Source organism: Delphinapterus leucas, chromosome 2 (genome assembly GCF_059928025.1).
Source record: "Delphinapterus leucas isolate spDelLeu-1000000601 "Yukka" chromosome 2, BTC_Dleu_Yukka2, whole genome shotgun sequence".
Taxonomy (NCBI): domain Eukaryota; kingdom Metazoa; phylum Chordata; class Mammalia; order Artiodactyla; family Monodontidae; genus Delphinapterus; species Delphinapterus leucas.
The window spans coordinates 77982814-78003239 of NC_143130.1; the positions used below are offsets into that span (position 1 = coordinate 77982814).

Sequence of the window (20426 nt, forward strand, 5' to 3'; positions counted from 1 at the left end):
TATGGACCTGCGCAGAGGTTCAAGTTGGTTGCAGTTGTTTTGCATTTACTCCTCAATCACTGTTCAACTGCTTAACGGCAAACAGCTGTGCACATTACTGCTGCCTTTAATCCAGTTAGGATACCGTTTGGGATTACGTAAACGCAAATACAAACTGAAGTATTTGTCTTGCATTAAGCAAAAATTTTAAATACAGATTCTCCCGAATTGAAATTCTGTGATTCACAAACTAAACGCTTGCAGAGTTAAATGAATTGCCGCCCTGTTTCGTTAAGAAATACTTGGCTATAAACTTTTCAGAATTTGGCTTCAATTCTGTATTACTGGGTCTTCAACAGTATTACGCTGAACACACTTGCGGCATAAAATGTGACTGCCTTACATTTTCTGATTGTGCGTCTAACAGTGGAGAGAAGTCTGTAAAACTGTAATTCTCTTATTAACGATTTACTGAATCTGGTGAATTACTTGGGAGCTAAACCTGTTTAGCGGTCTGAGGCTTGAAAGCTGCGGCCCCACGCTCCTCTCGCCACATCCCTCCCCTCTCACAAGACGAGTGGCTGGCGGGAGCAGGAATGGGCGGGGCTCACGGGCCTACGTCATTTCCAGCTTCTGCGAGTGCTTCCGGGACGTCGACCCAGCGCTGCTTTATCTGCGGCGGAACGAGAGGTACTCTGGCGAAGTAGGTATCTCTTCCTCGGTTCTTGGCCGAACCACTTCTGTTGCCTCCGAGGCGGAAAGCGCCTTTTCCACAGGTACTGGGTGAGCCTGCCCGCGCTCCCTGCCACCATTCAGAGCAGGCATTGCGTCCGTTGGGTCTTCTGCGAGGGCCTTTTCGGCCTGGGTTCGGCCCGTTACCGACTTCGCTGCCGGGATGGCCTCGCGGCGCTTCCCGGGGTGGGAAGGGAAGGAAAGGGAGGCGGCCGGGAGGCGGCTTGTTGTACTCGGAGCGCCCTGTGAACAGTCCGGAGGGTGGGGGTTTGGGGGGCAGGGGTCCTCAGCCCAGCACCGTATTTTTAGCCAGATGAAAGTCTTAAAGCTTACATGGTGATTTTCCCCCACAGTATCGGGGCGGGCTTGCGGGGGCGGGCGGCCCGTTTCTTAAGTGTCTCATTCTTGTGTGTCTTCGGTGCTTGAAGTCCGCTTTCCAACCTCATGTGAACTCGTACCGGAATGAATTTAAACTGGATGGTTTGCTCAAGAAAGACCAGGACTGTGAGGTTACTTCCGGATGTGGAGCCTTCTACTTCAATTTTCTAAACTGCAAAATGGAGTAGTACTAAATTTACGTGGCTCATACCACATCTGAAAGAATTAAACATTTCACAAGGAATTTTTAGATATCTGAGATTATTAAAGCAAGTAATTTAAACAAACATTTAAATAACATAGCTATTTCTAAAATTATTTTTTATTGAGGTATAATTGACATATAACTTAACTACATTACTTTCAGGTGTACAGCATAATGATTCAATGTTTGTACACCTTGTGAAAAGATCACCACAATAAGTCTAGTTAACAACCGTCACCAAACATAGTTGCAAAAAAATTTTTTTTCATGTGATGAGGACTTTTAAGATCTACTCTCTTAGCAACTTTCAAATATGCAATGCAGTATTAGTAACTCTGGTCACGATCCTGTGCATTATATCCCCATGACTTACTTATTTTATAATTGTAAGTTTGTAGTTTCACCCATCCTTTTCCCCAACCCCCAATCTTCTGTCTATGAGCTTAATTTTCTTCTCTTTTGTTTTTTAGTTTCCACATGTAAGTGAGATCATGTGGTGTTTTTTTTCTCTGACTTATTTCACTTGGTGTAATGACCTCAAAGCCCATTCACATTGTCCCAAATGGCAGGATTTCATTTTTCTAAATGTCTGAATAATATTCCATTGTATATACCGCATTGTTTTTATCCACTTATCCCTGGATGGACACTTTGATTGTTTGTGTATCTTGGCTATTGTAAATAATGCAGTGAAAGAAAAATGCATGTATCTTCTTGGGTTTTTTTTTGGGGGGGGAGATATAGTTGATTTACAATGTTATGTTAGTTTTAGGTGTACAGCAAAGTGAATCAGTTAGACATATATCCACTTCTTTTTTTTTTAAGATTCTTTTCCCATATAGGTCATTACAGAGTATTGAGTAGAGTTCCCTGTACTTTACAGTAGGTCCTTATTAGTTACCTGTTTTATATATAGTAGTATGTATATGTCAATCCCAATGTCCCAATTTATCCCCCCGCTTTTCCCCCGGTAACCATAAATTTGTTTTCTACATCTGTGACTCTGTTTCTGTTTTGTAAATAAGTTCATTTGTACCATTTTTGGAGATTCCACATATAAGTGATACCATATGATATTTGTCGTTGTCTGACTTACTTCACTCAGTATGACAATCTCTGGGTCCATCCATGTTGCTGCAAATGGCATTATTTCATTCTTTTTTTTTTTTTAATCTTTATTGGAGTATAATTGCTTTACAATGATGTGTTAGTTTCTGCTTTATAACAAAGTGAATCAGTTATACATATGTTCCCATATCTCTTCCCTCACACCCTCCCTGTCCCACCCCTCTAGGTGGTCACAAAGCACTGAGCTGATCTCCCTGTGCTATGCGGCTGCTTCCCACTGGCTATCTATTTTACGTTTGGTAGTGTATATATGTCCATGCCACTCTCTCACTTTGTCACAGCTTACCCTTCCCCCTCCCCATATGCTCAAGTCCATTCTCTGGTAGGTCTGTGTCTTTATTCCTGTCTTACCCCTAGGTTCTTCATGACATTTTTTTTCTTAAATTCCATACACACGTGTTAGCATACGGTATTTGTCTTTCTCTTTCTGACTTACTTCACTCTGTATGACACACTCTAGGTCCATCCACCTCATTACAAATAGCTCAATTTCGTTTCTTTTTATGGCTGAGTAGTATTCCATTGTATATATGTGCCACATCTTCTTTACCCATTCATCCGATGATGGACACTTAGGTGTTTCCATCTCCGGGCTATTGTAAATAGAGCTGCAGTGAACATTTTGGTACATGACTCTTTTTGAATTATGGTTTTCTCAGGGTATATGCCCAGTAGTGGGATTGCTGGATCATATGGTAGTTCTATTTTTAGTTTTTTAAGGAACCTCCATACTGTTCTCCATAGTGACTGTACCAATTCACATTCCCACCAGCAGTGCAAGAGTGTTCCCTTTTCTCCACACCGTCTCCAGCATTTATTGTTTGTAGATTTTTTGATGATGGCCATTCTGCCCGGTGTGAGATAATATCTTATTGTAGTTTTGATTTGCATTTCTCTAATGATTAATGATGTTGAACATTCTTGTGTTTGTTGGCAGTCTGTATATCTTCTTTGGAGAAATGTCTATTTAGGTCTTCTGCCCATTTTTGGATTGAGTTGTTTGTTTTTCTGTTATTGAGCTGCATGAGCTACTTGTAAATTTTGGAGATTAATCCTTGTCAGTTGCTTCATTTGCAAATATTTTCTCCCATTCTGAGCGTTGTCTTTTGGTTTTGTTTATGGTTTCCTTTGCTGTGCAAAAGCTTTGAAGTTTCATTACGTCCCATTTGTTTATTTTTGTTTTTATTTCCATTTCTCTAGGAGGTGGGTCAAAAAGGATCTTGCTGTGATTTATGTCATAGAGTGTTCTGCCTATGTTTTCCTCTAAGAGTTTGATAGTGTCTGGCCTTACTTTTAGGTCTTTAATCCCTTTTGAGCTTATTTTTGTCTATGGTGTTAGGGAGTGATCTAATCTCAAACTTGTACATGTACCTGTCCAGTTTTCCCAGAACCACTTATTGAAGAGGCTGTCCTTTCTCCACTGTACATTCCTGCCTCCTTTATCAAAGCTAACGTGACCATAGGTGCGTGGGTTTATCTCTGGGCTTTCTATCGTGGTCCATTGATCTATCTTTCTGTTTTTGTACCAGTACCATACTGTCTTGATTACTGTAGCTTTGTAGTATAGTCTGAAGTCAGGGAGCCTGATTCCTCCAGCTCCGTTTTTCGTTCTCAAGATTGCTTTGGCTATTCGGGGTCTTTTGTGTTTCCATACAAATTGTGAAATTTTTTGTTCTAGTTCTGTGAAAAATGTCAGTGGTAGTTTGATAGGGATTGCATTGAATCAGTCGATTGCTCTGGGTAGTAGAGTCATTTTCACAATGTTGATTCTTCCAATCCAAACACATGGTATATATCTCCATCTATTTGTATCATCTTTAATTTCTTTCATCAGTGTCTTATAATTTTCTGCATACAGGTCTTTTGTCTCCTTAAGTAGGTTTATTCCTAGATATTTTATTCTTTTTGTTGCAGTGATAAAAGGGAGTGTTTTCTTGATTTCACTTTCAGATTTTTCATCATTAGTGTATAGGAATGCCACAGATTTCTGTGCATTAATTTTGTATCCTGCTACTTTACCAAATTCATTGATTAGCTCTAGTAGTTTTCCGGTAGCATCTTTAGGATTCTCTATGTATAGTATCATGTCATCTGCAATCAGTGACAGCTTTACTTCTTCTTTTCCGATTTGGATTCCTTTTATTTCCTTTTCTTCTCTGATTGCTGTGGCTAAAACTTTCAAAACTATGTTGAATAAGAGTGGTGAGAGTGGGCAACCTTGTCTTGTTCCTGATCTTAGTGGAAATTGTTTCCGTTTTTCACCATTGAGGATGATGTTGGCTGTGGGTTTGTCATATATGGCCTTTATTATGTTGAGGAAAGTTCCCTCTATGCCTCCTTTCTGGAGGCTTTTTATCATAAATGGGTGTTGAATTTTGTCGAAAGTTTTCTCTGCATCTATTGAGATGACCATATGGTTTTTCTCCTTCAGTTTGTTAATATGGTGTATCACATTGATTGATTTGCGTATATTGAAGAATCCTTGCATTCCTGGAATAAACGCCACTTGATCATGGTGTATGATCCTTTTAATGTGCTGTTGGATTCTGTTTGCTAGTATTTTGTTGAGGATTTTTGCATCTATGTTTATCAGTGATATTGGCCTGTAGTTTTCTTTCTTTGTGACATCCTTGTCTGGTGTTGGTATCAGGGTGATGGTGGCCTCGTAGAATGAATTTGGGTGTGTTCCTCCCTCTGCTATATTTTGGAAGAGTTTGAGAAGGCTAGGTGTTAGCTCTTCTCTAAATGTTTGATAGAATTCGCCTCTGAAGCCATCTGGTCCTGGGCTTTTGTTTGTTAGAAGATTTTTAATCACAGTTTCAATTTCAGTGCTTGTGATTGGTCTGTTCATATTTTCTATTTCTTCCTGATTCAGTCTTGGCAGGTTGTGCATTTCTAAGAATTTGTCCATTTCTTCCAGGTTGTCCATTTTATTGGCATAGAGTTGCTTGTAGTAATCTCTCATGATCTTTTGTATTTCTGCAGTGTCAGTTGTTACTTCTCCTTTTTTATTTCTAATTCTATTGATTTGAGTCTTTCCCTTTTTTTCTTGATGAGTCTGGCTAATGGTTTATCAATTTTGCTTATCTTCTCAAAGAACCAGCTTTTTTATTGATCTTTGGTATCGTTTCCTTCATTTCTGAACTGATCTTTATGATTTCTTTCCTTCTGCTAACTTTGGGGTTTTTTTGTTCTTCTTTCTCTAATTGCTTTAGGTGCAAGCTTAGGTTGTTTATTCGAGATGTTTCCTGTTTATTAAGGTAGGATTGTATTGCTGTAAACTTCTGTCTTAGAACTGCTTTTGCTGCATCCCATAGGTTTTGGGCTGTCGTGTCTCCATTGTCATTTGTTTCTAGGTATTTTTTTATTTCCTCTTTGATTTCTTCAGTGATCACTTCGTTATTAAGTAGTGTATTGTTTAGCCTCCATGTGTTTGTATTTTTTACAGACCTTTTCCTGTAATTGATATCTAGTCTCATAGCATTGTGGTCGGGAAAGATACTTGATACAATTTCAAATTTCTTAAATTTACCAAGGCTTGATTTGTGACCCAAGATATGGTCTATCCTGGAGAATGTTCCATGAGCACTTGAGAAAAATGTGTATTCTGTTGTTTTTGGATGGAATGTCCTATAAATATTAAGTCCATCTTGTTTAATGTATCATTTAAAGCTTGTGTTTCCTTATTTATTTTCATTTTGGATGATCTGTCCATTGGTGAAAGTGGGGTGTTGAAGTCCCCTACTATGAATGTGTTACTGTCGATTTCCCCTTTTATGGCTGTTAGTATTTGCCTTATGTATTGAGGTGCTCCTATGTTGGGTGCATAAATATTTACAATTGTTATATCTTGTTCTTGGATCGATCCCTTGATCATTATGTAGTGTCCTTCTTTGTCTCTTCTAATAGTCTTTATTTTAAAGTCTATTTTGTCTGATATGAGATTTACTACTCCAGCTTTCTTTTGGTTTCCATTTGCATGGAATATCTTTTTCCAGCCCCTCACTTTCAGTCTGTATGTGTCTCTAGGTCTGAAGTGGGTCTTTTGTAGACAGCATATATATGGATCTTGTTTTTGTATCCATTCAGCCCGTTTGTGTCTTTTGGTGGGAGCATTTACTCCATTTACATTTAAGGTAATTATTGATATGTATGTTCCTATTCCCATTTTCTTAATTGTTTTGGGTTTGGTATTATAGGTCTTTTCCTTCTCTTGTGTTTCTTTCCTAGAGAAGATCCTTTAGCATTTGTTGTAAAGCTGGTTTGGTGGTGCTGAACTCTCTCAGTTTTTGCTTGTCTGTAAAGGTTTTAATTTCTCCGTCGAATCTGAATGAGATCCTTGCTGGGTAGAATAATCTTGGTTGTAGGTTTTTCTCCTTCATCACTTTAAATATGTCCTGCCACTCTCTTCTGGCTTGCAGAGTTTCTGCTGAAAGATCAGCTTTTAACCTTATGGGGATTCCCTTGTGTGTTGTTTGTTGTTTTTCCCTTGCTGCTTCTAATATGTTTTCTTTGTATTTAATTTTTGACAGTTTGATTAATATGTATCTTGGCGTGTTTCTCCTTAGATTTATCCTGTATGGGACTCTGTGCTTCCTGGACTTGATTAACTATTTCTTTTCCCATATTAGGGAAGTTTTCAAGTATAAACTCTTCAAATATTTTCTCAGTCCCTTTCTTTTTCTCTTCTTCTTCTGGAACCCCTATAATTCGAATGTTGGTGCGTTTAATGTTGTCCCAGAGGTCTCTGAGAATGTCCTCAGTTCTTTTCATTCTTTTTTCTTTATTCTGCTCTGCAGTAGTTTTTTCCACTATTTTATCTTCCAGGTCACTTATCCGTTCTTCTTCCTCAGTTATTCTGCTATTGATCCCATCTAGAGTATTTTTTATTTCATTTATTGGGGTGTTCATCGTTGTTTGTTTCATGTTTAGTTCTTCTAGGTCCTTGTTAAATGTTTCTTGCATTTTGTCTATTCTAGTTCCAAGATTTTGGAACATTTTTGCTATCATTATTCTGAATTCTTTTTCAGGTAGACTGCCTATTTCCTCTTCATTTGTTAGGTCTGGTGGGTTTTTATCTTGCTCCTTCATCTGCTGTGTGTTTTTCTGTCTTCTCATTTTGCTTATCTTACTGTGTTTGGGGTCTCCTTTTTGCAGGCTGCAGGTTCGTAGTTCCCGTTGTTTCTGGTGTCTGTCCCCAGTGGCTAAAGTTGGTTCAGTCGGTTGTGTAGGCTTCCTTGTGGAGGGGACTAGTGCCTGTGTTCTGGTGGATGAGGCTGGATCTTGCCTTTCTGGTGGGCAGGTCCACGTCTGGTGGTGTGTTTTGAGGTGTCTGTGGACTTTTTATGATTTTAGGCAGCCTCTCTGCTAATGGGTGGGGTTGTGTTCCTGTCTTGCTAGTTGTTTGGCATAGGGTGTCCAGCACTGTAGCTTGCTGGTTGTTGAGTGAAGCTGGGTGCTGGTGTTGCAATGGAGATCTCTGGGAGATTTTCGCCGTTTGATATTATGTGGAGCTGGGAGGTCTCTTGTGGACCAGTGTCCTGAAATTGATTGTCCCACCTCAGAGGCACAGCACTGACTCCTGGCTGCAGCACCAAGAGCCTTTCATCCACACGGCTCAGAATAAAAGGGAGAAAGAGTAGAAAGAAAGAAAGAAAGAAAGAGAGAGAGGGAGGGAGGGAGGGGGAGAGAGAGAGAGAAAGAAAGGATAAAAGAAAAATAAAGTAAGGTAAAGTTATTAAAATAAAAATATATTAAGAAAAAAAATTTTTTAAGTAAAATAAAATGGACGGATAGAATCCTAGGACAAATGGTGAAAGCAAAGCTATACAGACAAAATCTCACACAGAAGCATACACATACACACTCACAAAAAGAGGAAAAGGGGAAAAAATAATAAATCTTGCTCTCAAAGTCCACCTCCTCAATTTGGGATGATTCGTTGTCTATACATGTATTCCACAGATGCAGGGTACATCAAGTTGATTGTGGATATTTAATCCGCTGCTCCTGAGGCTGCTGGGAGAGATTTCCCTTTCTCTTCTTTGTTCTCACAGCTCCCGGGGTTCAGCTTTGGATTTGGCCCCGTCTCTGCGTGTAGGTCGCCAGAGGGCGTCTGTTCTTCGCTCAGACAGGATGGGGTTAAAGGAGACGCTGATTCGGGGGCTCTGGCTCACTCAGGCCAGGGGGAGGGAGGGGTACAGAGTGCGGGGCGAGCCTGCAGCGGCAGAGGCCGGTGTGACGCAGCAGCAGCCTGAAGTGCGCCGTGCGTTTTACCAGGGAAGTTGTCCCTGGATCCAGGGACCCTGGCAGGGGCGGGCTGCATAGGCTCCCCGGAAGGGGGCTGTGGATAGTGACCTGTGCTCACACACAGGCTTCTTGGTGGCGGCAGCAGCAGCCTTAGCGTCTCCTGCCCGTCTCTGGGGTCCGCGCTTTTAGCCGCGGCTGGCGTCCGTCTCTGGAGCTCCTTTAAGCAGTGCTCTTAATCCCCTCTCCTCGAGCACCAGGAAACAAAGAGGGAAGAAAAAGGCTCTTGCCTCTTCGGCAGGTCCAGACTTTTCCCCGGCCTCCCTCCCGGCTAGCCGTGGCGCACTAACCCCCTGCAGGCTGCGTTCACGCTGCCAAACCCAGTCCTCTCCCTGTGCTCCGACCAAAGCCCGAGCCTCAGCTCCCAGCCCCGCCCGTTCTGGGGTGAGCAGACAAGCCTCTCGGGCTGATGAGTGCTGGTCGGCACCGATCCTCTGTGCAGAAATCTCTCCGCTTTGCCCTCTGCACCCCTGTTGCTGCACTCTCCTCCGTGACCCCAAAGCTCCCCCCATCCGCCACCCGCAGTCTCCGCCCGTGAAGGGGCTTCTAGTGTGTGGAAACCTTTCCTCCTTCACGGCTCCCTCCCACTGGTGCAGGTCCCATCCCTATTCTTTTGTCTCTGTTTATTCTTTTTTCTTTTGCCCTACTCAGGTACGTGGGGAGTTTCTTGCTTTTTGGGAGGTTTGAGGTCTTCTGCCAGCGTTCAGTAGGTGTTCTGTAGGAGTTCTTCCACGTGTAGATGTGTTTCTGATGTGTCTGTGGGGAGGAAGGTGATCTCCGCGTCTTACTCTTCCGCCATCTTTCCCCTCTCTCCCTATTTCATTCTATTTTTGTGGCTGAGTAATATTCCATTGTATATATGCCACATCTTTTTTATCCACTCCTCTGTCAGTGGACGTTTAGGTTGCTTCTGTGTCCTGGCTATTATAAATAATTCTGTAATGAACACTGGGGTGCATGTATCTTTTCGAATTACAGTTTTCTCCAGGTATATGCCCAGGATTGGGATTGCTGGATCATGTGGCAGCTCTATATTCACTTTTGTTTTGTTTTGCAGTACGCGGACCTCTCACTGTTGTGGCGTCTTCCGTTGCAGAGCACAGGCTCCAGACGCGCAGGCTCAGTGGCCATGGCTCGCGGGCCCAGCCACTTCGCGGCATGTGGGATCTTCCCGTACCGGGGCACGAACCCGTGTCCCCTGCATCGGCAAGCAGACTCGCAACCACTGTGCCACCAGGGAAGCCCAATATATTCAGTTTTTTAAGGAACCTCCACACTGTTCTCCATAATGGGTGCACCATCAGTGTAGGGAGGGTTCCCTTTTCTCCACACCCTCTCCAGCATTTATTGTTTGTAGATTTTTTTGATGATGCCCATTCTGACCGGTGTGAGGTGATACCTTATTGCAGCTTTGATCTGCATTTCTGCAATAACCAGTGATGTTGAGCATCTTTTCATGTGCTTCTTGGCAATCTGTATGTCGTCTTTGGAGAAACATCCATTTTGATCTTCTGCCTATTGTTTGATTGTTTTCTTTGTTTTGTATATTGAGCTGCATGAGCTGTTTGTATATTTTGGAGATTAATCCTTTGTAGAGCGCCTCGTTTGCAAATATTTTCTCCTATTCTCTGGGTTATTTTCGTTTTGTTTATGGTTTCCTTTGCTGTGCAAAAGCTTTTAAGTTTAATTAGGTCCCACCTGTTCATTTTTGTCTTTATTTTCATTACTCTAAAAGGCGGGTCAAAAAAGATATTGCTGTGATTTATGTCAGAGAGTGTTCTGCCTGTGTTTTCCTCTAAGAGTTTTATAATATCTGGTCTTACATGCAGGTCTTTAATCCATGTCAAGTTTATTTTTGTGTATGGTGTTAGAGAGTGTTCTAATTTCTTTTTACATGTAGCTGTCCAGTTTTCCCAGCACTACTTACTGAAGAGACAGTCTTTTCTCCATTGTATATTCTTGCCTCCTTTGTCATAGACTAGTTGACCATGGGTGCATGGGTTTATTTCTGGACTTTCCATCCTGTTCCATTGATGTATATTTCTGGTTTTGTGCCAGTACTATACTGTTCTGATTACTACAGCTTTGCAGCACACTTTGAAGTCAGGGAGCCCGATTCCCACAGCTCCATTTTTCTTTCTCAAGATTGCTTTGGCTATTCGGGGACTTTTGTGTTTCCATACAAATTGTGAAAATTTCTGTTCTAATTCTGTGAAAAATGTCATTGATAATTTGATAGGGATTGCATTGAATCTGTAGATTGCCCCAGTTAGTATAGTCATTTGGACAATGTTGATTCTTCCAATCCAAGAACATGTTATATCTCTCCATATGTTTGTGTCATCTTTCAAGTTCTTTCATCAGCGTTTTATAGTTTTCAGAGTACAGGTCTTTCGCCTGCTTAGGTAGATTTATTCCTAGATATTTTATTCTTTTTGATGCAATGGTAAATGGGATTGTTTCTTTAATTTCTCCTTCTGCTCTTTCATTGTTAGTGTATAGAAATGCATCAGATTTCTGTGTATTAATTTTGCGTGCTACAAGTTTACCAGATTCATTGATGAGCTCTAGCAGTTTTCTGGTAGCATCTTTAGGATTTTCTATGTATAGTATCATGTCATCTGCAAACAGTGACAGTTTTATTTTTTTTTCTTTTCCAATTTGGATTCCTTTTATTTCTTTTTCTTCTCTGATTGCCATGGCTAGGACTTCCAAAACTATGTTGAATAAAAGTGGTGAGAGGGCTTCCCTGGTGGCGCAGTGGTTGAGAGTCCGCCTGCCGATGCAGGGGACACGGGTTCGTGCCCCGGTCCGGGAGGATCCCACATGCCAAGGAGCGGCTGGGCCCGTGAGCCATGGCCGCTGAGCCTGCGCGTCCGGAGCCTGTGCTCTGCAACGGGAGAGGCCGTGACAGTGAGAGGCCTGCGTACTGCAAAAAAAAAAAAAAAAAAAAAAGTGGTGAGAGTGGACATCCTTGTCTTGTTCCTATCTTAGAGGAAATGCTTTCAGCTTTTCACGATTCAGTATGATGTTAACTGTAGGTTTGTTATATATGGCCTTTATTATGTTGAGGTAGGTTCCCTCTATGCCCACTTTCTGGAGAGTTCTTATCATAAATGGGTGTTGAATTTTGTTAAAAGTGTTTTCTGCATCTGTTGAGATGATCATACGGTTTTTATTCTTCATTTTATTGGTGTGGTGTATCACACTGATTGATTTGTGGATATTGAAGAATCCTTGCATCCCTGGCATAATTCCCACTTGATCATGATGTATGATCCTTTTAATGTGTTGTTGGATTCGGTTTGCTAGTGTTTTCTTGAGGAATTTTGTATCTATGTTCATCTGTCATATCGGCCTGTAATTTTCTTTTTTTGTGGTATCTTTATCTGGTTTGGGTATCAGGGTGATGGTGGCCTCATAGAATGTGTTTGGGAGTGTTCCTCTGCAATTTTGGGGAATAGTTTCAGAAGGATAGGTGTTAACTCTTCTCTAAGTGGTTGATAGGATTTGCCTCTGAAGCCATCTGGTCTTGGACTTTTGTTTGTTAGAAGTTTTTAATTACAGTTTCAATTTCACTACTTGTGATTGGTCTGTTTATATTTTCTAATTCTTCCTGGTTCAGTCTTGGAAAGTTATACCTTTCCAAGAATTTGTCCAGTTTATTGGCATATAGTTGTCCAGTTTATTGGCATATAGTTGCTTGTAGTAGTCTCTTACAATCCTTTGTATTTCTGTGGTGTCCATTGTAACTTCTCAGTTTTCATTTTTTTTAACATCTTTATTGGAGTATAATCGCTTTACAATGGTGTGTTAGTTTCTGCTTTATAACAAAGTGAATCAGTTACACATATACATATGTTCCCATATCTCTTCCCTCTTGCATCTCCGTGCCTCCCACCCTCCCTATGCCACCCCTCTAGGTGGTCACAAAGCACTGAGCTGATCTCCCTGTGCTATGCGGCTGCTTCCCACTAGCTACCTATTTTACGTTTGATAGTGTATGTATGTCCATGCCATTCTCTCACTATGTCCATTTCTAATTTTATTGATTTGAGCCCTCTCCCTTTTTTCTTGATGAGTCTGGCTAAAGGTTTATCAGGTTCATCTTTTCAGAGAACCAGCTTTTAGTTTCATTGATCTTTTCTGTCATTTTCTTCATCTGTATTTCAGTTACTTATGCTCTCATCTTTATGATTTCTTTCCTTATACTGACTCGCAGTTTTGTTTGTTCTTCTTTCTCTAGTTGCTTTAGGTGTAAGGTTAGGTTGTTTGAGATGTTTCTTATTTCCTGAGGTAAAATTGTAGTGCTGTAAACTCCCCTCTTAGAACTGCTTTTGCTACGTGCCACAGGTTTTGGATCGTCGTGCTTTCATTTTCAGTTGTCTCTAGGTATTTTTTGATTTCCTCTTTGATTTCTTCAGTGATCCATTGGTTGTTTAGTAGCATATTGTTTAGCCTCCATGTGTTTGTGTTTTTTACAGTTTTTTTCTTATAGTTGATTTCTAATCTCATAGTGTTGTAGTCAGAAAAGATGCTTGATATGATTTCAGTTTTCCTAAATTTACCGAGGTTCACTTTGTGGCCCAAGATGTGACCAATCCTGGACAGTGTACCATGTGCACTTGAAAAGAATGCGTATTCTGCTGCTTTGGGATGGAATGCTCTATAAATATCAATTAAGTCTAACGTGTCATTTAAGGCCTGTGTTTCCTCATTGACTTTCTGTCTGGATGATCTGTTCATTGATGAAACTGGGGTGTTAAAGTCCCCCACTATTATTGTGTTACTATTGATTTCCCCTTTTATGCCTGTTAGCATTTGCCTCATATATTGAGGAGCTCCTGTGTTGGGTGCATATGTATTTACAATTGTCATATCTTGGATTGATCCCTTGATCATTATGTAGTGTCCTTCCTTGTCTCTTGTAACATTCTTTATTTTAAAGTCTGTTTTATCTGATATGAGTATTGCTACTCCAGATTTCTTTTAATTTCCATTTGCATGGAGTACCTTTTTCCACCCCTTCACTTTCTGTCTGTATGTGTCCCTAGGTCTGAAGTGGATCTCTTGTAGACTGTGTGTATACGGGGTCTTGTTTTTGTATTCATTCATCCAGTCTTTGTCTTTTGGTTGGAGCATTTATTCCATTTACATTTAAGGTAATTCTCTTTATGTATGTTCTTATTGCCATTTTCTTAATTGTTTTGGATTTTTTTTTTTTAGGTCTTTTACCTCCCATTCCTCTTTTGTTCTCTTCTCTTTTGATGACTAACTTTAGTGTTGTGTTTGGATCCTTTTTTCTCTTTTGTGTGTGTATCTATTGTAGATTTTCAGTTTGTGATTACCATGAGGCTTTGATATAGCAGTCTATATATAAACAAGATTGTTTTCTGTTGCTGGTCTTAATTTCAAATGTATTTCCCATATCCTGTATTTGTGCTGATTTCGATATCATATTTTTGATATATCGAATTGCTGATTTCGATATCATATTTGTGTGTGGATGATTTCCTACCTTTACTGTATGTTTGCCTTTAACAGTGAGCTTTTCCATTTGTAATTTTCCTGTTTCTCATTGTGGCCTTTTCTTGTCTACCTAGAGAACTTTCTTTAGCATTTTTTGCAAAGCTGGTCTGGTGGTGCTGAATTCTCTTAGCTGTTGCCTGTGTGAAGCTTTTGATTTTGTTGTCGAATCTGAATGAGAGCCTTGCTGGGTAGAGTATTCTTGGTTGTAGGTTCTTACCTTTCATCACTTTAAATATATTTTGCCACTCCCTTCTAGTCTGCAGTTTCTGCTGAAAAATTAACTGATAACCTTATGGGAATTCTCTTGTATGTTATTTGTTGCTCTTCCCTTGTTGCTTTTAATATTTTTTGTGTGTTTAATTTTTGTCAGTTTCATTACTGTGTGTCTTGGCGTGTTCCTCCTTGGGTTTAATCCTTTATGGGACTCTGTGCTTCCTGGACTTGGGTGACTTTTTCCTTTCCCATTTTAGGGAATTTTTCAGCTATTAATCTCTTCAAATATTTTCTCAGGTGTCTTCTGTCTCTTGTCCTTCTGGGACTCATATAATGTGAATGTTGGTGCATCTAACAAAGTCTCAGAGGTCTCTTAAACTGTCCTATTTATTTTTTCATTCTTTTTTCTCTGTTCTGTGGCAGTCATTTCTGCCATTCCTTCTTCCAGCTCCCTTATCCGTTCTTCTGCCTCATTTATTCTGCTATTTATTCCTTCTAGTGTAGTTTCATTTCAGTTATTTTATTGTTCATTTCTGTTTGTTTCTTCTTTAGATCTTCTAGCTTGCTCTTAAACATTTCTTGCATCTTTTAGGTCTGTGCTTCCATTCTTTTTCCAAGATCTTGGATCGTCCTTACCATAGTTACTCTGAATTCTTTTTTGGGTAGATTGCCTATCTCCACTTCATTTAGTTGTTCTTCTGGGGCTTTATTTTGTTTTTTCGTCTGGGACATACTTCTCCAATATCGCATTTTGTCTGACTTTCTGTATTGTGGGCCTGTTCCACAGGCTGCAGAGTTGTAGTTCTTCTTGCTTCTGCCCCCTTGTGGATGAGGCTGATCTAAGAGGCTTTTGCAGGTTTCCTGGTGGGAGGGACTGGTTCCTGCCCACTGATGGGTGCAGCTGGGTCTTGTCCCTCTGGTGGGCAGGGCTGTGTCAAGAGGTGTGTTTAGGGCTTCCCTCGTGGCGCAGTGGTTGAGAGTCCGCCTGCCGATGCAGTGGACACAGGTTCGTGCCCCAGTCTGGGAAGATCCCACATGCCACGGAGCGGCTAGGCCCTTGAGCCATGGCCGCTGAGCCTGCGCGTCTGGAGCCCGTGCTCCGCAACGGGAGAGGCCACAACAGTGAGAGGCCTGCGTACCACAAAAAAAAAAAAAAAAAAGAGGTGTGTGTAGCAGGCAGCTGTGGGCTCAGGATGACTTTTGGCAGCCTGTCTGCTAATGGGTGGGATGTGTTCCCACCCTGTCAGTTCTTTGGCCGGAGGTGTCCCCGCACTGGAGCCTAGAGGGTGTTGGGTGGGGCCAACTGTTGGTGAGAAAATGGCGGCCTCTAGGAGGGCCCATACCAATGAGTACTCCCCAGAACTACCTCCACCTGTGTTTTTGTACCTGCAGTGAGCCACAGCTGCTCCCTGCCTCTACAGGAGACCCTCCAATACCAGCAGGTAGGTCTGGCCCAGGATCCCGTGAGTTCACTGCTTTTTCTCCTGGGTCCTGGTGTGCACAAGACCTTGTGTGTGCTAAGAGTGAAGTTTCTGTCTCCCCCAGTCCTGTGGAATTCCTGCAGTCAAACGCCACAGACGCTCAAAGCCAGATGCTCTGGGGGCTCCTCCTCCCATTGCCAGACCCCCAGGCTGGGGAGCCTGATGTGGGGCTCAGAACTTTCACTCCTATGAGATAACCTCTGTGGTAATCATCATTTTCCAGTTTGTGGATCGCCCACCCATTGGGTATGGGATTTGATTTTATTGCGATTGTGCCCATCCTGCCATCTCAATGTGGCTTCTTCTTTGTCTTTGGATATAGGATATCTTTTTCGGTAGGTTCCAGTCTTTTTTTGTCAATAGTTGTTCAGCAGTTAGTTGTGATTTCAGTGTCTTTGTGAGAGGAGGTGAATCCATGTCCTTCTACTCTGCCATCTTGTCTCCCATCCCACAGTTTCTTTATCCATTCATCCTTTGATGGACACTTAAGTTGTTTTCATGTCTTGGCTATTGTGAATAGTGCTACAGTGAACATGTGGGTGCATATATCTCTTCCAGTTAGTGTTTTCTTTTTCTTCGGATAAGTACTCCAAAGTGGAATTGTTGGATCATATGGGAGTTCTCTTTTACTTTTTTGAGAAACGTCCATACTTTTCCATAGTGGCTGCACCACATTTTGCATGCCTACCAACAATGCACAAGGGTTCCCTTTAATCCACATCTTCACCAACACTTGCTATTAATTGTCATTTTGATAATAGTTATTTTAACAGGTGTGAGGTGATATTTCACTGTGGTTTTGATTTGCATTTCCCTGATAATTAGTGATGTTGAGCAGCTTTTCATGTACCTGTTGGCCATCTGTATATGTTCTTTGGAAAAGTGTTCACATCCTTTGCCCAATTTTTTTTATAGAAGTATAGTTAATTTACAACATTGTGTTAGTTTCAAGTGTACAGCAAAGTGATTCAGTTATACATATATTATAAATATATATGTATTTTCAAGTTCTTTTCCCTTATAGGTTATTACAAGATATTGAGTATAATTTCCTTTGCTATACAGTAGGTCCTTGTTGCTTACCTATTTTATATGTAGTGTTGTGTATATGTTAATCCCAAACTCCTAATTCATCCCCTGCCCCCTCCCCTCCCCAATTCCTTTGGTAACCGTAAGTTTGTTTTCTGTCTGTGAGTTGATTTCTGTTTTGTAGATAAGTTTATTTATATCATTTTTTAGATTCCGCATGTAAGTGATATCGTATGATATTTTGTCTTACTGTGTCTGACTTCACTTAATATGATCATCTCTAGGTCCATCCATGTTGCTGCAAATGTTCTGTCCAATTTTTAATTGGATTGTTTTTTTTTACTATTGAGTTTTATGTATTCTTTATATATTTTGGATATCAGGCCCATATGAGATACATGATTTGCAAATATTTTTCCCCATTCAGTAGGTAGCCTATTTTTTTTATGGTTTCCTTTGCTGTGCATAAGCTTTTTAGTATTATCCTGTCGCATTTATTTATTTTTGCTTTTATTGCTTTTGGTGTCAGATTCAAAAAATCATCACCAAGACCTGTGTCAAGGAGCTTACCACCTATGTTTTCTTCTAGGAGTTTTAGGGGTTTTATGGTATTAGGTCTTAACATTTCAAGCCTTTAATCCATTTTGAGTTCAGTTTTGTGTATGGTGTATGATAATGGTCCAGTGTCTTTTTTCTTGGATGTGGATGCCCAGTTTTCCTAGCACCCTTTATTGAAGAGACTGTCCTTTCCCCATTGTTCTTCCTTCCTTCCTTCCTTCCTTCCTTCCTTCCTTCCTTCCTTCCTTCCTTCCTTCCTTCCTTCCTTCCCTCCCTCCCTCCCTCCCTCCCTCCCTCCCTCCCTCCCTGTGTTGGGTCTTTGTTGCTGCACGCGGTCTTTCTCTAGTTGCAGCGAGCAGGGGCTACTTTTCATTGTGGTGCGTGGGCGTCTCATTGCAGTGGCTTCTCTTGTTGCAGAGTACAGGCTCTAGGCGCACAGGCTTCAGTAGTTGCGGCGTGGGGGATTCTATCTACAGCGCAGGCTCAGTAGCTGTGGCGCACGGGCTTAGTTGCTCCGCGGCATGTGGGATCTTCCCAGATCAGGGCTCAAACCCGTTCCCCTGCATTGGCAGGCAGATTGTTAACCACTGCACCATCAGGGAAGCCCTCCCAATTGTACATTCTCGCCTCCTTTGTTGTTAATTACTTGACCGTACATGTGTAAGTTTATTTCTGGGCTCTTTATTCTATTCCATTCACCTAACATCTGTTTTTATGGCAGTAATGTACTGTTTTGATTACTGTAGCTTTGTGATAGAATTAGATATCAGCAAACATGATGCCTCGAGCTTTGTCCTTTCTCAAGATTGCTTTGGCATTTTGGCGTCTTTGTGGTTTCATATATATTTTAGGACTGTTTGTTCTATTTGTTTGAAAAATGCCATTGGAATTTTGATAGGAATTGTGTTGAAACTGTAGATTGCTCTAGGTAGTATGGATATTTTAATAATATTGATTCTTCCAGTCCACGTGCATGGAATTTCTTTCTGTTCATTTGTGTCATATTCAGTTTCTTTCATCATTGTCTTATAGTTTTCAATGTCCAGGTCTTTCATCTCTTTGGCTAAATTTATTTCTCTTTGGCTAAATTTATTTCTAAGTATCTTGTTCTTTTTGATGCAATTGTAAATGGGCTTATTTCTCTTTCTGATAATTCATTATTAACTTATAGTTATTTTCTGGTAACTCTAAGACTTTTGTTAAATGGGCAGGACACAAGATTCTGTACTCTCACTTTGTCAAGTTTATATCTTCTTGCTGGGACCCCTTCTTGCCCTTTTTATCCCCCCTCAGCTACCCACATACATTTTACTAACTGATTTTTTTGTGTTCATTTATTTATTGAACAAATATTTCATTGTCTCCTATTACGTCTCAGGTAGTGTTTGTTCTAGACGCCTGGTTTACTTCAGTGAACAAAAACAGACAAAAGTCCCTGTCCTGGTAGGTCGTACAGTCTATTGAAGGATACAGAAAATAAACATAAACTAAGGAAACTGTATAACATGTTAGAAGGTGATGGTGCCATCAAAGAAACATAGCAGGGTGAGGGGGATTGGGCAGTTCCAGAGTGGAGGTGGGAGTTGGGGTTTTAAATATGGTGGTCTGTTTAGGCCTCATTAAGTATGTGCTATACTTGAAGGAATTAAGAAAAACAAGAGGATACTGGGAGAAGAGCATTCCGGGTGAAAAGGACAGTCTTTACAAAGGCTTACATAGGCAGGAACATGTCTGTCATGTTCCAAGAAAAACAAGGAGAAGCCAGTTTGTCTGGAGAAGGGCAAGAACAAGGGGGAGATGGCAAATGAGGTCAGTGAGATAATGGGTAGCCAGATTATTATAAGGACTGAATGAAATGGAAACCATGGGAGGTTTGCACAGAGAAGAGATATGTTCTAACCTGTGTTTTAAAAGATCACCTGACTGCTGAATTGGGATTAAAATCTCGGGGGCAAGCAGGGAAGCAGGGAAAGCAGTTAGGAAGCTATTTCAGGAATCCCAATGACAGGTGATGGTGGCACATACCAGGGTGATAACAATGGACATGGTGAGAAATGGTTGGATTCTGAATCCATATTGAAGGTAGAGTTTACAGGTTATGCTAGGGATTGGATGTGGAGGTAAGATGGCCAGACTGGGGGTAGGGAGGGGTGGTCGGGAATAACTTCGAAGGTTTTTGCCTAAGCCCATAGAGGTATGGAGTTACATCAACGGAGATGGGAAGGACAGCACATAGAGATGTTGAGTAGGCAGTTGGATCCAGGAGTGAGAGTTCAGGGCAAGGTCGGTTCTAGTATATGAATTTGGGAATCATCAGCAATGGTATGTAAAACCATGACACAAAGCGATATCACCAAGGAACAAGTGTAGACAGAAAGCAGAGAACCAAAGCGGTGTCTTGTGACATTAAGAGTTAAGGGAGAAGAGCCTCAACCAACAAACAATATTGAGAAGGATGAACCAGTGCGTTTAAGAGAACAACCCAAAAAGTGTACTGTCCCAGAAGCTAAGCCAAGATCCTTTATCAAAGAGGAGGGAGTAATCAGCCATGTCAAATGATTAAGTCTGGTGAGAACTAAGAATTGAGGATTATTAGTTTTAGCATTGCCACCGGTGACTTTCACCATGTTTCATTTGAGTGCTTGAGGCAAAACTGTATAAGGAGTGAGTTTAAGAGAAAATGTGAGAAAAGGAAAGAGAGACAGTGAGTACAGACAACTCAGGAGTTTTTGCTGCAAAGAGGAATAGAGAAATAGAGTGTAGCTGGCCAGAGAAGCGAGTTGAGACTATTTTTCTTAAGATGGGAGAAGTGCTGCCTGTTTGTTTGCTGATGGGAAGGATCCGTAGAGATGGGAAATTTGATAGGGATAGAAGGAATAGTTGAATTG

At 41.0% G+C, this 20426-nt stretch overlaps 1 protein-coding gene across 2 annotated transcripts in view; it reads left to right on the plus strand.

Annotated features, from left to right (window-relative positions):
• The first annotated feature begins 499 nt into the window (after window positions 1–499).
• GTF2A2 (general transcription factor IIA subunit 2) overlaps window positions 500–20426 on the plus strand; it is a 30044-nt gene continuing 10117 nt past the window's right edge. Inside the window, exon 1 of one of the 2 annotated variants that reach the window (XM_089907162.1) lies at window positions 500–682. The gene's annotated coding sequence lies outside the window, so the exon portion shown is untranslated. Of the gene's footprint in view, window positions 756–20426 lie in introns of both variants that reach the window. The other variant, XM_022579660.3, reaches the window with a different exon arrangement.